Source organism: Chlorocebus sabaeus, chromosome 19 (assembly GCF_047675955.1).
Source record: "Chlorocebus sabaeus isolate Y175 chromosome 19, mChlSab1.0.hap1, whole genome shotgun sequence".
Classification (NCBI taxonomy): domain Eukaryota; kingdom Metazoa; phylum Chordata; class Mammalia; order Primates; family Cercopithecidae; genus Chlorocebus; species Chlorocebus sabaeus.
In genome coordinates this window covers 26,753,656-26,770,782 of record NC_132922.1, presented here as the reverse complement: position 1 = coordinate 26,770,782, position 17,127 = coordinate 26,753,656, and the positions used below count along the sequence as shown (strand labels likewise).

At 49.3% G+C, this 17,127-nt stretch overlaps 1 non-coding gene across 3 annotated transcripts in view; it reads left to right on the top strand.

The window, feature by feature from the left end:
* The first annotated feature begins 6,882 nt into the window (after positions 1-6,882).
* LOC103223018 (uncharacterized) overlaps positions 6,883-17,127 on the top strand; it is a 40,697-nt gene continuing 30,452 nt past the window's right edge. For all 3 annotated transcript variants that reach the window (XR_012089518.1, XR_012089517.1, XR_012089519.1), the window contains exon 1: positions 6,883-7,092. This is a non-coding gene — a transcript (uncharacterized protein). The remainder of the gene's footprint in view (positions 7,093-17,127) is intronic.

The window sequence follows — 17,127 nt, the reverse complement described above, 5'->3', positions numbered from 1 at the left end:
AGAGAAGCGGAGCATTTGCAAACAGAGCCGGCTAATTTTTTGTAGTAGAGACGGGGTTTCACCGTGTTAGCCAGGATGGTCTCGCTTTCCTGACCTTGTGATCTCCCCACCTTGGCCTCCCAAAGTGCTGGGATTACAGGCGTGAGCCACCACCCCCGGCCATTTTTTTTTTTCCTTCTTCTTAGACAGCTTTGTCTGCACTCCGTTAAGTTTTGATATGTGGTGTTTTTTGTTATAGTATTAAGAATTTCCTTTTGGCCAAGTGTTATTATTTAAAAATATTTCTAAGTGGGCCGGGCGTGGTGACTCACACCTGTAATCCCAGAGGCTGTAACTTGAGGAATGGGCTCAGAGCAGATTCTGGCACCGAACCCAACTGTGACAAGAAAAGAGACAAGTGGGCCCAATGACAGACCTATAGTCTATCCAGAAATGACACTCCACATATGGTTAATAACTCGTAGAGATGGGAAAAATACAAAAAATTAGCTGGGCATGGTGGTGTGCGCCTGTAATCCCACTTTGGGAGGCTGAGGTGGGTGGATCACGAGGTCAGGAGTTTGAGACCAGCCTGGCCAACATGGTGAAACCCTATCTCTACTAAAAATACAAAAATTAGCTGGGCACAGTGGCAGGCACCTGTAATCCCAGCTACTGGGGAGGCTGAGGCAGGAGAATTGCTTGAACCTGGGAGGCAGAGGTTGCAGTGAGCCAAGATTGTGCTACTGCCCTCCAGCCCGGGTGACAGAGCAAGACTCCATCTCTGGGAAAACAACAACAACAAAAACAAAAAATAGCCAGGCGCGGTGGCTCACGCCTGTAATCCCAGCACTTTGGGAGGCTGAGGCGGGTGGATCACGAGGTCAGGAGATCAAACCATCCTGGCTAACATGGTGAAACCCCGTCTCTACTAAAAATGCAAAAAATTAGCTGGGCGTGGTGGCGGGCAACTGTAATCCCAGCTACTCTGGAGGCTGAGGCAGGAAAATGGTGTGAATCCCGGAGGCAGAGCTTGCAGTGAGCCGAGATCACGCCACTGCACTCCAGCCTGGGCGAAAGAGTGAGACTCTGTCTCAAAAAATATATATATATTTCTAAGTGATGAATGCTTAGGGTATTGCTGCTTATCTCTTATTGTATGTGGTGTCAACATTTCTAAGTGTCCATAGACTTCTTTGGGCCTGGATATATTATCAATTTTTATAAAAGCATTTGTGTAATCTCAAAATGTGTTTCTGTTCTACCACTTCTATTTGTTAACTCCATTTTTTCATTGTTTTGTTCAAATCCATACTTTTCTCTGACTTTCATTTGCTTTAGAGTTCTTCACCTGGGGTCCATGGCCTACTTAGGAGTCTTTAGCATGTAGGGGTTTATTGGTTGTAGACCCCTAGGAATTGAACAAAGCTGGATATGTGCATGAAGGAATTTTGCTGAAACAAAGATCTGTAGTATTTACTATATTTTTAAATGCCTCTGTGACACCAAAATAGTTCAGAACACTCATTTACCTGATCTAATCATAGTTTGATTTTTGTGTGTTATATCTTTATGTATTCCTGTTTCACTTTTAATTTCTGTATGTGTATTGTCGCTATGTTGTGCTGTTTTTCTCAAGTCATTTTTGAGAAATAGGCAGGGTATAAATTATCAATAAATAAGTATCATGTTTGGGGCATATATATTTAATAGTGATATATTGAAAAACTCGGCCGGGCACAGTGGCTCACGCCTGTAATCCTAGCACTTTGGGAGGCCGAGGTGGGCGGATCACTTGAGGTCAGGAGTTCTAAATGAGCTTGGCCATAATGGTAAAACCCCATCTCTAGTAAAAATACAAAAAATTAGCCGGGCATGGTGGTATGTGCCTGTAATCCCAGCTACTTGGGAGGCTGGGGTAGGAGAATCACTTGAACCCGGGAGGCAGAAGTTGCAGTGAGCCGAGATTGTGCTACCGCTCTCCAGCCTGGGTGACAGAGCAAGACTCTGTCTCAAAAAAAAAACAAAAAACCAAAAAAACAAGAAAAACGATGCCTTTTAGTACCCTCTTTGCCTCTTTTAATATTTCTAGCTTAAACTTGTCTTTTCCAAATATTATAATTGAAACCCTTTGCTTTTCTTGAATTTGCATGGTAGAGTTTAGCTCAGCATTTTATTTTTTAAATTTGTGTATATATTTTGCTATACCTCTGTACATAAATAACAAATCGTTAGAGTTTGTTTTCTGGTTCTTTCTATAATTTCTTTTTATACAAGAAATTCTATCATTAATACTATTGAGCAAGGCATAATTTATTTTCATCTTAATATTTTAATATATATTAACTAATTTAACCTCAAAAGGCCATGCTCACCCCTCACTCCCATCTCTAGGAGTTATTAACCATATGTGGAGTGTCATTTCTGGATAGACTATAGGTCTGCCATTGGGCCCACCTATCTCTGTTCTTATCACATTTGGGTTTGGTGCCAGGATCTGCCCTGAGCCCATTCGTCAAGTTACAGCCTCTGACTTCAGGGTCCTCAGCTGTAATGGGGGAATGATGCCACTCACAGCCTTGGAGGGCTCAGAGGTATAAGGAATGCAAACATGCTTAGCAAACTATGAGGTGCAGTTGATTATTACACTATTAGTATTTTGAAGTATTTTTTTCTTTTCCCTTTTTTTTTTTTGAGATGAAGTCTCACTCTGTAGCCCAGGCTGGAGTGCAGTGGTGCGATCTCAGCTCACTGCAACCAGGATCAAGCGACTCTCCTGCCTCTGCCTCCCGAGTACCTGAGATTACAGGTGCACGCCATTGCACCTGGCTAATTTTTTTGGGGGGACGGAGTCTCACTCTGTTGCCAGGCTAGAGTGCAGTGGCGTGATCTTGGCTCTCTGCAACCTCCACCTCCCAGGTTCAAGCGATTCTCCTGCCTTGGCCTTCTGCGTAGCTGGGCTAACAGTTGTGCACCACCATGCCCAGCTAATCTAATTTTTGTATTTTTAGGAGAGGCGTGGTTTCCCCACGTTTGCCAGGCCAGTCTCGATCTCCTGACCTCAGGTGATCCACCTGCCTTGGCCTCCCAAAGTGCTGGGATTACAGGCACGAGCCACTGTGCCCGGGCCTCTTATGAGTCTTTAATACCAAGGATGCTTCCTCAAGATAAAGGCTCAAGTCCATTTCAGTGTCGACTGTCAGGGACTCAGCTGCAGACTCTTTTGATTTGTCTGCTTTTTGTTTTTGATTTTTTTGTTTTTTGCAAGCCTTTATGCTGCTTTCCTGTCTTTCTCCTCTTCCTGAGTTCCCTTCCGCATACCTACAGCGTGACTTCCACCAAGCTTGCAAGCTTGCTGTTTGCTGCAAAGAAACCTGGACTGACAATCTCTCTTCTGTCATCTGGGCAGCCAGACTGAGTGTCCCCTTCTACCTGTGTACATGTCCTCTAACACCTAACCCTTTGCAGCTTCTGGTTTTTTTTTCTTTTTTCTTTTGGAGACAGAGTTTTGCTGTTGTTGTCCAGGCTGGAGTGCAATGGCAAGATCTCGGCTCACCACAACCTCTGCCTCCTGAGTTCAAGTGATTATCTTGCCTTGGCCTCCTGAGTAGCTGGGGTTACAGGCATGCGCCATCACGCCTGGCTTATTTTGTATTTTTATTAGAGAGGGGGTGTCTCCGTGTTGGTCAGGCTGGTCTCAAACTCCCTACCTCAGGTGATCCACCTGCCTCGGCGTCCCAAAGTGCTGGGATTACAGGTGTGAGTCACCATGCACGGCCGGCTTCTGTTTCTTTATCTATAAACAGTACTGTCATGAAGATGCAATCAGATGGATTTTAGCTCAGAGCCTGCCACCTGGTGACTTACCCATGTTAGGTATTGTGGTTACAGCCCTGCTATCAAACCACTTCTCCGACTCTCTAGCCTCAATTCATTTGTCAAAGCGTATGGCCCCGGTATTTTGCTGCATATTCAGAAGTATGACCTCACGTCTGCAGAATGCCACTGGCTTTCACACGAAGCCTCCCAGAAAGGGATGCCAGGCCTCGACACTAGCTGGTGGATCTCAGGACTTGCCACTCCAATTTCACATTTTTCAGGACCACATGGCATACAGTTGGTCTCACAGTCTTTCCTGTCTTCCCAGTGGTCAGCTGCAGCCCAGTTCTAGGGCTTCTGTGGGGGAAGACAGGAGAGGGCTGGGAGTCAGGGCACGAAAATGTGTCAGATGAAGCTTTGCTTGCAAGGACCTTACCACTTGGGTGGTGGAGAAGGCCCAGAAGGCACTACTACAGTGCTTCCAAATCAGGAAAAGATTGCTAAATGCCCGTACTACTCAGGATGACATGGGAGCCCAGAGTTGGACACCTGGATCAACCTGACATTGATGATGTTTGGCTAGAATACTGATGGATGAATGGGAGGTAGCAAGACCGACACTGAGGGAAGGGCATCCCAGGCACAGGGAAGAGCATTTAGGAAGACTTGAAACAGTCGGATATATTCTGAGAATTCCAAATAATTCCACTCTTAAGTTGAGCCAGGGTGTAAAGTCTTTAAACTATAACACATTCCAGCCATTGGTCTCTTTTTCTCCCTCTATTCCACCCCATATAGCTCAATACTATAGCTAGATTTATCTTCCTTCCTTTCTTTCTTTTTTAAGATGGGGTTTTGACTGGGAGCAGTGGCTCACACCTGTAATCCCAGCACTTTAGGAGGCCGAGTGGGGTGGATCACCTGAGGTCAGGAGTTCGAGACCAGCCTGAACAACATTGAGAAACCTCATCTTTACTAAAAATACAAAATTAGCCGGGCATGGTGTTGCCTGCCTGTAATCCCAGCTACTTGGGAGGCTGAGGCAGGAGAATCGCTTGAACCTGGGAGGCAGAGGTTGTGGTGAGCCAGGACCATGCCATTGCACTCCAGCCTGGGCAACAAGAGCGAAACTCCGTCTCAAAAAATAAATAGATAAAAATAAAACAAAATAAAGGCCGGGCGCGGTGGCTCAAGCCTGTAATCCCAGCACTTTGGGAGGCCGAGACGGGCGGATCACTAGGTCAGGAGATCGAGACCATCCTGGCTAACATGGTGAAACCCTGTCTCTACTAAAAATACAAAAAACTAGCCGGGCGAGGTGGCGGGCGCCTGTAGTCCCAGCTGCTCGGGAGGCTGAGGCAGGAGAATGGTGTAAACCCGGGAGGCGGAGCTTGCAGTGAGCTGAGATCCGGCCACTGCACTCCAGGCTGGGCGACAGAGCGAGACTCCGTCTCAAAAAAAAAAAAAAAAAATAAAATAAAATAAAATAAAATAAAATAAAATAAATTTGGCTCCTCTGATTTTAAAATTGATTGGGGCTCCCTATGACCTAAAGAACCAAGGTCAAACTCCCTGTCTTGACCTTCAAAACTCTTCACAGCCTTCCCCCAAACTCTTCCATGTCTCCTCCCTACCTTTTCTTATAGCCACGTGGATGACTTCCTGTTCTCCAAGCAGGCCAGTCACCCTTTTTGTCCAGACTTCTCCCTCTGCCTGGAATGTTCTTCTCTCCTTCTTCCTTGGGCAAATTCCCCCTATCCTCCAAGACCCAATGCAGAGGACGGTTTATTGGAAGCCCCTTCAGGGTACTCCCAGTGCCTAGAATCCAGCCTGTCATTTTGGTTGAATAATTAATCAGATCAAGGACATAGTCCCTGAGTACCCAACAGAGACGCCCCCCTACACCCACCCCCTTGTGCTCCCTGCACTACTTCTCCATGCTATGTTGGAACTTCTTGAAGTCAGGCTTCATTTCTTTTCTGTTTCATTTCTTTCTTTCTTTCTTTCTTTTTTTTTTTTTTTGAGACAGAGTCTCACTCTGTTGCCCAGGCTGGAGTGCAGTGGCGCGATCTCGGCTCACTGCAACCTCTGCTTCCCAGGTTTAAGCCATTCTCCTGCCTCAGCCTCCTGAGTAGCTGGGACTACAGGCGCTTACCACCACACCCAGTTAATAGAGACGGAGTTTCATCATGTTAGCCAGACTGGTCTCAAATTCCTGACCTCAGGTGATCCGCCCACCTCAGCCTCCCAAAATGCTGGGATTACAGGCATAAGCCACCATGCCCAGCCTCATTTCTTTTCTTTTTTAGAGGAGTCAGGATGGAGTGCAGTGGCTCAATAGCTCACTGTAGCCTCCAACTCTTGGGCTCAAGTTCTCCCGCCTCAGCCTCCTGAGTAGCTAGGGGACTGCAGGGGTGCACCATCATGCCTGGATTTTTTTTTTTAATTAAATTTTTGTAGAGACGAGGTCTTGTTATATTGCCCAGGCTGGTCTCCAACTCATAGCCTCAAGCGATCCTCCCACCTCTGCTTCCCAAAGTGCTGGGATTACAGCTGTGAGCCTCCGCGCCTGGCACAGGCTTTATTTCTTATGCTCCTTCCTTTTTCCTGGATGCCTTTCTAACTCTGTATCTGGCACATAGAGGTGCTCCGTACGTGTTTGTTGAATGAATGAATGAATGAATGAATGAATGAATGAATGAGCGAACATGCCATTTCACCTTATGTATCTTGTGAACCCGCCAGGCCCAGGCCTGATGTCATAGCCTCTACCCATGGCCCGAGTCTCCAGTCCCCTGCATGTCTGCTGGCCACAGCGCGAACGCCGAGGCACCACCCTTCCCAACCCCACCTCCGTCCGATTCCCCGCCGGGGTCCCCCTAACCCTTTCCCCGCCGGCTTCCCGGTCCCGGGACCGCCAGCCTCCAGCTCAGCCGGAGGTGTCCCCGCCCACAGCCAGGATTGGAGGACGGAGGCAACGCCCACCCCGCCGGGCGGCCTCCTATTGGCACAGCTCAGGCCAATGGCGGGCGCGACACTGTCCGCGCGGCCAGGCGGAGGTGAGTGCGCCGCGGCCGGAGGAGCGGGACGGGCGCGGAGAATGCCAAGAACCGTGGCGCGCGCTCAGTCCGCGTCGCCAAGGGCTGCGCTCGGCCAAGCGCAATGCCCTGAGCTCGTAGTCGGCCCGGCCCGGGGACCTTGCTGGCCGAGTAGGTCGTCAGTCAACTCTTGTCTTCCAGACCTGGAGGACCCAAGCTTCCGGACGACGAGGAACCGCCCAACATGGCCTCGGAGGTGAGTGGGACCTCGGGGACGCCGGTCCTCCCAGCCTCGAAACGAGAGGGTGGGGGCGCCAGACCTGCCTCGGCCACCATGCTGGGAATCCGCCTTCAGGAAGCCTTCACTCCCAACACTCCCAGGCGCATCTTCTGGAGCTCAGCAGTCACCTTTACCGGGACTAATCAGTGTCCCCAGGCAGCCCTTATGGCAAACCCACCAACCCACGCTACTAGGGGTAGAGTGGCTCTGCGCTGACCCTAGTACCCACGCTACTCGGGGTAGAGTGATGCCTGCCTGGCCAGGAAAACTGCTCCCACGCCTTCAGCCCCCCACCTCTTCAGTCCTTCTTCCCACGTGTCCTGTCAGGTCCCACCCGGTACCACACCCTTTCTGCTACAGCAATTGTCCCTGTTTGTAGAATAAGTCTCAGCCCCTAAAGTATTCTTGTCCTTGACTGTGGCACGTGGAAAGAGCCAGGAAAAAGGGGACGTCGCCCCGTGGCTCCAGCAACCCGGTGCCTGATCCTTTCCTGTCTCACTGGAGGCTGCTCCTTAGGATCAGCGACTCCTGGCTTCTCTTCCCAACCACTGAGATGCCGGAGTCCCAGGCACAGGTTTCCTTCCTTGGGCCTCAGTTGATTTATCTGGCAGTGGGGGGTAATAATAGCTGTCGGCCTCCCTCCGAAAGGCACTAGATTATGAGGCTATTACTTTGGACCCTTCAGGTTAAAGAAGCTGTTTGTCTGATGCTTGATGAAGGGAACTCCGGGAAGCAGGAGCTCTGGGTTCCAGCACCTTCTGGCTCTCATTAGCTAGCAATTCATTTCCTCTTTCTAAGTGCCCTTCAAGCTTCTGGGTCATGGGAGAGGGCAGGGGGGCAGGGCCTGGACTTTGGAGCCAAACAGACTTGGTTTCTGTACCAGTAACTTGAGCCCTCTGAACCTCATTTCTCATTTGTGAAATAGGGGTGATATTGTGATATTGTCTACTTCATAGAAGGCTGTAATAACATACATCGAATCCCTAGCACAGTACTGAGCAACAGTAGGTGCTCAATAAATGGTGGCTAATCACAACAGTACTGATATTTCTACTTTGGGAGGCTGAGGCAGGAAGATTGCTGAAACCCAGGAATTCTAGGTCAGCCTCGGCAACATAGTGAGACCCTGTCTCTACAAAAGTATTTGAGGCTGGGTGCAGTGGCTCACGCCTGTAATCCCAGCACTTTGGGAGGCTGAGGTGGGCGGATCACGAGGTCAGGAGATCAAGACTATCCTGGCTAACACGGTGAAACCCCATCTCTACTGAAAGTACAATAAAATTAGCTGGGCATGGTGGCGGATGCCTGTAGTCCCAGCTACTCAGGAGGCTGAGGCAGGAGAATGGCGTGAACCTGGGAGGCAGGACTTGCAGTGAGCCAAGATAGTGCCACCGCACTCCAGCCTGGGCAACAGAGCAAGACTCTGTCTCAAAAAAAAAAAAAAAAAAAAAATTGAAAATTACCCTGGTGTGGTCGTGTACACCTAGAGGCAGAGGCAGGAGGATCGCTTGAGCCCAGGAGTTTGAGACTGCAGTGTGCATGATCTCACTACTGCACTCCAGCCCAGGCAATCTCAAAAAACAAAAAACAAACAAAAAAACCCGCCAGACGTGGTGGGTCACGCCTGTAATCCCAGCACTTTGGGATGCCAAGGTGGGCGGACCACCTAAGGTCAAGAGTTGAGACCAGCCTGGCCAACATGGTGAAACTCCATCTCTACTAAAAATAGAAAAATTAGCCAGGCGTGGTGGGACATTCCTGTATTCCCAGCTACTCGGGATGCTGAGGCAGGAGAATCGCTTGAATCTAGGAGGTGGAGGTTGCACTGAGCTGAGATTGCGCCACCGCACTCCAGCCTGGGTGACAGAGTGAGACTGTTCCAAAAAACAAAACAAAACAACAACAGTAAAACCACAGTGATCTCCTAAAAAACAGAAAAGAAAAAAGCATGGTGTGATGGTGCATGCCTATAATCCCAGCTACTCAGGAGGCTAAGCCAGGATTGCTTGAGGCTAGGAGTTCAAGACCTGCCTGGGCAACATCATGAGTCTCTGTCTCATTGGGGGGCGGGGGAAAATGACCTCCTGCCTTGGGTGTCATTGGCAGGACTGGTGGGACCTGACAGGCATGGGCGGTCCTGTCAGTCGCTGTCCATCTCCCTTCCTTCCCAGCGTCCCCTGGGCTCCCCCTGCCCTCATTCACCCCTTGCTGAACCTACCTTTTCCTGGACCATTCATGCACCATCATGGGGTATTACTCAGCTGAGGCCTGTACCAGCGCTGCAAGGGTGACCTATGCCCTCCTAACAGGCATGGTATATGGAGTGATAAAGTCAGTCACCCAGCTAGTATGTGATGCCAGGCACTGGGTTAGCTTCCTGCAAAACCAACACCTCCTCCACCCTAGAGAGTGATGTACAGATAAATTCCCCCACACTGACCTTGAGGGGAGGGTGACTGGGATGTAGGGCCTGGAGGGGGCCTGCCCTGTGCTGCAGTCAAGGGAGGCATGGCCACACCAAGCCTGCAGAAGGCCCTGAGGCCAGGCTGGGCACTTGGCAAGTGTTTAGTAGAGAGCCCATGGTAACACAGAGACCTCTCCTACATAAATCTCACCAAACTCCTGACAAGAGGGGTCTGACATTAGAGGCCAAGTACGGTGGTTTACGCATGTAATCCCAACACTTTGGGAGGCCAAGGTGGGAGGATCGCTTGAAGCCAGGAGTTCAGTTCAAAACCAACCTGGGCAACATAGCAAGATCCCAGCTACCACATTAAAAAAAAAAAAAAAAAAGAAACAAGCCAAGCTGGGTGCGGTGGCTCACACCTGCAATCCCAGCACTGTGGGAGGCTGAGGTGAGTGGATCACTTGACGCCAGGAGTTTGAGACCAGCCTGGCCAACATGGTGGAACCCTATCTCTAATAAAAATACAAAAATTAGCCAGGTATAGTGGCGCATGCCTGTAATGCAGCTACTCGGGAGGCTGAGGCAGGAAAATCGCTTGAATCTGGCAGGTGGAGGTTGCCGTGAGCTGAGAGGGTGCTGCTGTGCTCCAACCTGGGCGACAGAGCAGGACTCTATCTAAAACACAAGCAAAAAAACTAGCCAGTTGTAGTGGTGTGTGCCTATAGTCCCAGCTACTTGGAAGGCTGATGCGGGAGGATCGCTTGAGCCCAGCAGTGGGAGGCTGCAGTGAGCTGTGGTGGCACCACTGCACTCCAACCTGGGTAAAAGCAAGACCCTGTCCCTAAAAGAAAAACGAAATGTTTGAAACTTACATTTTAATAACAACAAAGATAAAGAAGCTCAACTCAAGGAAGAATGAATAAGTGCTACCAGGTGATTTGGGAGCAATGAGAGATTTTGTTAACTAAAGAAGCAAACTTCAGCAGTGAGGACGTGATACCAAATCCCCAAAAGGGTCAAAGCTCTGGGTCACAGATAAAATCTTCCAGAGCAGTTGTTCCCAGACTGCCATTCTTGGCCATCATAATTATCGCCCAGGAACTTGCTAGAAATGGAAACTTTCAGCTGGTCGTGGTGACTGACACCTGTAATCCCAGCACTTTGTGATGCCGAGGCGGGCGGATCACCTGATGTCAGGAGTCCGAGACCAGCCTGACCTACATGCAGAAACCCCCGTCTCTACTAAAAATACAAAAAATTAGCTGGGCGTGGTGGCAGACACCTATAGTCCCAGCTACTTGGGTGACCGGAGGCAGGAGAATTGCAGACCACAGGCATTCAGAGAAATAAACAAAGTAATTTCTTTCTTTCTTTTGTCTTTTTGAGACAGAGTCTCACTCGGGCACCCAGGCTGAAGCGCAGTGATGTGATCTCGGCTTACTGCAGCCTCAATCTGGGCTCAAGATCCTTGTGCCTCAGCCTCTTAAGCAGCTGGGACCACAGGTGTGTACCAGCACTCTTGGCTGGTTTTTGTATTTTTTTTTGTAGAGATGGGATCTTGCTATGCTGCCCAGGCTACAGTTAGAAATTTATATCAGGTAGAACCAAGAAACACATTATATGTCCCTCATTCCACCTGTTTAAAATTCCCTTCTTGCCTTTTCCCTTTTCATATGTTAGGTTTTGAGCTCCTTGGCCTTCTTTTTTTTTTTTTTTTTTTTTTTTGCAGCTTATGGAAAATTGATACTGAGCTTGATAATGTGGGAGAAAAGGAATTTCAGGGTAACAAGAAAGAGAGGCCAGGTGTGGTGACTCATGCCTGTAATCCCAGCACTCTGGGAGGCTGAAGCAGGTGGATCACCTGAGATCAGGAATTTGAGATCAGCCTGGTCAACATGGTGAAACCCTGTCTCTACTAGAAATACAAAAATTATCCAGCAGGCATGGTGGCACACACCTGTCGTCCCAGCTACTCAGGAGGCTGTGGCAGGAGAATCGCTTGAATCCAGGAGGTGGAGGTTGTGGTGAGCCGAGATCGTCCCATTGCACATGAGGATGTGTCTCTTCTTTTCAGCAGCTGCAAAGTGGTAGACACCGTTTCATGTCATAAAATTGATTCAAAGATTCTTGCCCGAATAAGGAGTGTAATTGATATACTCATGAAATTTGTTCTGTTTCCTGTTGCTAAAAGTGATACTTGGGAACAAGATACTAAAACATGCAGAAAATGGATGAATCTCAAAAACATGCTGTGTGGAAGAAGCTAGACCCAAAAGAGCATCCCATATAATTCTATTGATGCGAAATTCTGGAAACACCAGATCTAATCCATAGTGACACAGAGCAGATCAGTGGTTGCCTGGGTCAGGGCTGGAAGGTGGATTGCCTGGAAGGGGTCAGAGGGAACTTCCCTGGAGTAATGAGAAAGTTCTTTTTTTTTTTTTTTTTTGAGACAGGGTCTCATTTTATCACCCAGGCTGTAGTGCAGTGGCTCGATTTTGGCTCACTATAACCTCTGCCTCCCAGGTTCAACCATTTCTCCTGCCTCAGCCTCCTGAATAGCTGGGATTACAGGCATGCACCATGACACCGAACTGATTTTTATATTTTTAGTAGAGACAGGGTTTCACTGTGTAGTACAGGCTGGTCTTGAACTCCTGACCTCAGGTGATCAGCCTGCCTTGGCCTCCTAAAGTGCTGGGATTACAGGCATGAGCCACCGACCGACCTAGGGAAAGTTCTTTTTTGTTAATTTGTTTTTGTTTTGAGACAGGTTCTCACTGTGTTGCTCAGGCTGGAGTGCAGTGGTGCTGCCTCAACTCACAACAGCCTTCCTGACCTGAACCTAGGTGATCCTTCCACCTCAGCCTCCCAGGTAGCTGGGACCACAGGCCTTTGCCAACACGCTTGGCTAAATTTTTAAATATTATTTGTAGAGATGATATATCACTATATTGCCCAGGCTGGTCTGGAACTCCTGGGGTCAAGCAATGCTTCCACCTTGGCTTCTCAAAGTGTTGGAAATACAGACATGAGCCATCGCACCTGGCCTTAATTTTTTTTTTTTTTTTTTTTGTGACAGCATCTTGCTCTGTCGCCCAGGCTGGAGTGCAGTATTGAGGTCATAGCTCACTGCTGCCTCCAATTCCTGGCTCAAGTGATCCTCCTGCCTCAGCCTCCTAAGAAGCTGGGACCATAGGTGCATGCCACTATGCCCGGCTAATTTTTCAAAAAAATTGTAGCCAGGTATCTCCTATGTTGCTGAGGCTGTCCTGGAAGTACTGGCCTCAAGCAATTCTCCCGGTTCAGCCTCCCAAAGTTGGGACTACAGGCATGAGCCACTGCACCCAGCAGAAAGATCTTTTTTTTTTTTTTTTTTTTTTTTTTTTTTTGAGACAGAGTCTCGCTCTGTTGCCCAGGCTGGAGCGCAGTGGCCGGATCTCAGCTCACTGCAAGCTCCACCTCCCGGGTTTATGCCATTCTCCTGCCTCAGCCTCCCGAGTAGCTGGGACTACAGGTGCCCGCCACCTTGCCCGGCTAGTTTTTTGTATTTTTTTAGTAGAGACGGGGTTTCACCGTGTTAGCCAGGATGGTCTCGATCTCTTGACCTCATGATCCGCCCGTCTCGGCCTCCCAAAGTGCCGGGATTACAGGTTTGAGCCACCGCGCCCGGCCGGAAAGTTCTATATCTTGATAGTGGCAGTGAGTATTCAGATATATCCATTTGCTAAGCCTCATCAAACCATACAGTTAAAGCAAGACCCTGTCTCAAAAAAACCTATACACTTAAAATAAGTGCATTGTATTGTATGCAAACTATACTTAAATAAAGTTTATTTTAGGTAATAAAACAACTGTCTATGAAAGTATTTATGCAAAGGGGAGGGAGTCTTTGAAGACACTCAGAATTCAGAGATTATTTTTAGGTCTTGTCAAAAAAAAAAAAACCAAAAAACCCAAAAACAAAAACCTTTAACCTCAAAAACCACACAAGAGGGCGGCTGAGGTGGGAGATCAGAAATGCCTGTTATTCTAATTGGATGTTGTATTTGATAATTGTTGTCATGATATTGATATTAAAATATTAGAGTAACAATTAAAATATCAAGTGACATCTCTGTAGACATAAAGATACAAACACTTGTATTTATTTACATATGGGCTGAGCATGGTGCCTCACACCTGTCATCCTAGCACTTTGAGAGGCAGAGACGAGAGGATCACTTCAGGCCAGGAGTTCGAGACCAGCCTGGTCATTATAGCAACATCCCATCTCTATTTAAAAAAAAAAAAATCTGATGGGGAGCAGTGGCTCACACCTGTAATCCCAGCACTTTGGGAGGCTGAGGAGGGTGGATCACGAGGTCAGGAGTTCGAGACCAGCCTGGCCAACATGGTGATATCCTGTCTCTACTAAAAATACAAAAATTGGCTGGGCATGGTGGCTGCTGCCTGTAATCCCAGATACTTGGGAGGCTGAGGCAGAATTGCTTGAACCCAGGAGGTGAAGGTTGCAGTGAGCCGAGATCGCACCACTGCACTCCAGCGTGGGCAACAGAGCAAGACTCTACATCAAAAATAAAATAAAATAAAATGGAGGAGGAAGAGGAGGAAAAAGAAGAAGAAACAGCTAGGAGTGGTGGCTCATGCCTGTAATCCCAGCAATTTGAGAGGCGGAGGAGGAGAGGAAGAGGAAAGGAGGAGGAAAGGGAAACAGCCAGGCCAGTCGTGGTGGCTCGTGTCTGTGAGGAGGAGGAAGAGGGGGAAAAAATGGAGGAGGAGAGAAAGAAATGGAGGAGGAGGAGGAGCAAAAAGAAACAGAGGAGGTGGAGGAAAAAGAAATGGAGGAGGAGGAGTTGGAGGAGGTGGAGGAGGAAGAAAAAGAAATGGAGGAGCACGAGGAGGAAAAATAAACAGAGGAGGAGGAGGAAGAAATTGAGGAGCAGGAAAAAGAAATGGAGGAGGATAAAAAGAAACGGAGGAGGAGGAAAAAGAAATGGAGGAGGAGGAAAAAGAAATGGAGGAGGAGGAGGAGGAAAAAGAAACGGAGGAGGAGGAGGAGGAAAAACGGAGGAGGAAAAAGAAACAGAGGAGGAGGAAAAAAATGGAGGAGGAGGAGTTGGAGGAGGAGGAGTTGGAGGAGGAGGTGGAGCAGGAGGAGGTGGTTGAGGAGGAGGAGGTGTTGGAGGAGGAGGAGGTGGAGGTGTTGGAGGAGAAGGAGTGGAGGTGGAGGAGGAGAAGGAGGTGGAGGAGGAGGGGAAGGAGGAAGTGGAGGAGGTGGAGGAGGAGGTGGAGGTAGAGGTGGAGGAGGTGGAGGTAGAGGTGGAGGAGGTGGAGGAGGAGGAGGTGGAGGTGGAGGAGGAGGAGATTACTGAGGAGGAGGTGTTGGAGGAGAAGGAGGTAGAGGTGTTGGAGGAGGTGGAGGTGTTGGAGGAGGTGGAGAAGGAGGAGAAGGAGGTGGAGGTGGAGGAGAAGGAGGTGAAGGTGAAGGAGGTGGAGGTGGAGGAGAAGGAGGTGGAGGAGGAGGAGAAGGAGGTGGAGGAGGAGGAGGTGGAGGAGGAGGAGGTGGAGAAGGAGGAGGTGGAGGTAGAGGGGGAGGAGGTAGAGGTGGAGGAGGAGTTAGAGAAGGAGGTGGAGGAGGAGGTGGAGGAGGAGGAGGAGGTGGAGGAGGAGGAGGAAGTGGAGGTGGAGGAGGAGGAGGTGGAGGAGGAGGAGGTGGAGGTGGAGGAGGAAGTGGAGGAGGTGGAGGTGGTGGAGGTGGAGGAGGAGGAGGTGGAGGTGGTGGAGGTGGAGGTGGTGGAGGTGGAGGAGGAGGAGGTGGAGGTGGAGGAGGAAGTGGAGGAGGAGAAGGAGGTGGAGGAGGAGGTGGAGGTGGAGGTGAGGTAGAGGAGGTGTTTGAGGAGAAAGAGGAGGTGTTGGAGGAGGAGGAGGAGGTGTTGGAGGAGGAGGAGGTGGAGGTGGAGGAGGATGTGGAGGAAGAGAAAGAAACAGCTAGGCCGGTGCAAGGTCTCATGCCTGTGAGGAGGAGGAGGAGGAAGAAAAAGATACGGGGGAGGGGGAGGAGGAAAAAGAAATAGAGGAGGAGGAGGAGGAGGAGGAAGAAAAAGAAAGTAAGGAGGAAAAATAAACAACCAGGCCCAGCAAGGTGGCTGATGCCCCTAAGGAGGAGGAGGAGGAAAAAGAAATGGAGGAGGAGGAAGAAACAGCCAGGCCAGGTGAAGTGGCTCATGCCTGTGAGGAAGAGGAGGAGGAGGACAAAGAAACTGCCGGCTCACACCTGTAGTCCCAGCTACTGGGGAGGCTGAGGTAGAAGAATCGCTTCAACCCGGGAGGCAGAGGTTGCAGTGGGCCGAGATCGTGGCACTGCATTCTAGCCTGGAGACAGAGGAATACTCCATCTGATCTCAGGAAAAAAAAAAAAAATTAACCGCCAGGTGCGGTGGCTCAGGCCTGTAATTCCAGCAATTTGGGAGGCAATGAGAATTACTGAAATGCAATAAGAATTACCGGAATGTTGAACCAAGACAGGAAGTGAGCATGTGCCGTTGGAAAAATGGCACAAATACACTAGCTCAACACAGGGTTGCCACAATCCTGTAATATGTCAAAAAAAAAATTGGACCAGGCAAGGGGCCGGGAGGAGTGACTCACATCTGTAACTTAAGCACTTTGGGAGGCCAAGGCAGGCGAATCACCTGAGGTCAGGAGTTCCACACCAGCCTGGCCAATGTGGTAAAACCCCGTCTCTACTAAAAATACAAAAATTGGCTGGGGGTGGTGGCAGGTGCCTGTAATCCCAGCTACTAGGTAGGCTGAGGCAGGAAAATCACTTGAACCCGGAGGGTGGAGGTTACAGGGATCCAAGATCGTGCCATGGCACTCCAGCCTGGGCCACAAGAGCAAAACTTCATCTCAAAAGAAAAGAAAAAAAAAAAAAAAACGGGCCAGACAGGCTGGGTGCAGTGGCTCATTCCTGTAATTCCAGCACCTTTGGGAGGCCCAGGTGGGCGGATCACGAGGTCAGAAGTTAGAGACCAGCCTGGTCGACATGGTGAAACTGCGTCTCTACTAAAAATAGAAAAATTATCCTGGCATGTTGGCAAGAGCTTGTAATCCCAACTACTAGGGAGGTTGAGGCAGGAGAATCACTTGAACCTGGGAGGTGGAGGTTGTAGTGAGTGAAGATTGTGCCATTGCACTCCAGCCTGGGTGATAGCCAGACTCCATCTCGAAAAAAAAAAAAACAAAAAAAAAACAAACAAAAACCCCAAAACCAAAATTGATATTTCCCATGTACATTCGACCTTGACTGTTGCTCATTCAACCCAGCCCAGCTCAGTGCCCCACCCCTGGCCCTGAAGAGACCATTCTGGCCCAGATATGTCCTGGCTCGGAGTAGCACCTTCTGCTACCACACTGGGCCTCCCCTCTCAGTGCCCAAGGGGAGGCACCTCACCCTGATTTCCCCATGGGATCCTATTATGCCTGCCAGTAAGGATAGGCACTTGGTCCTAGAGCAGAGTGGTCTGCCGTCGGACCAGCCCAGCACTCCAGGTGACCTCAGCCTGCCCCAGGCCTTCCTCTAGGTTGGTACTAATTGGTTT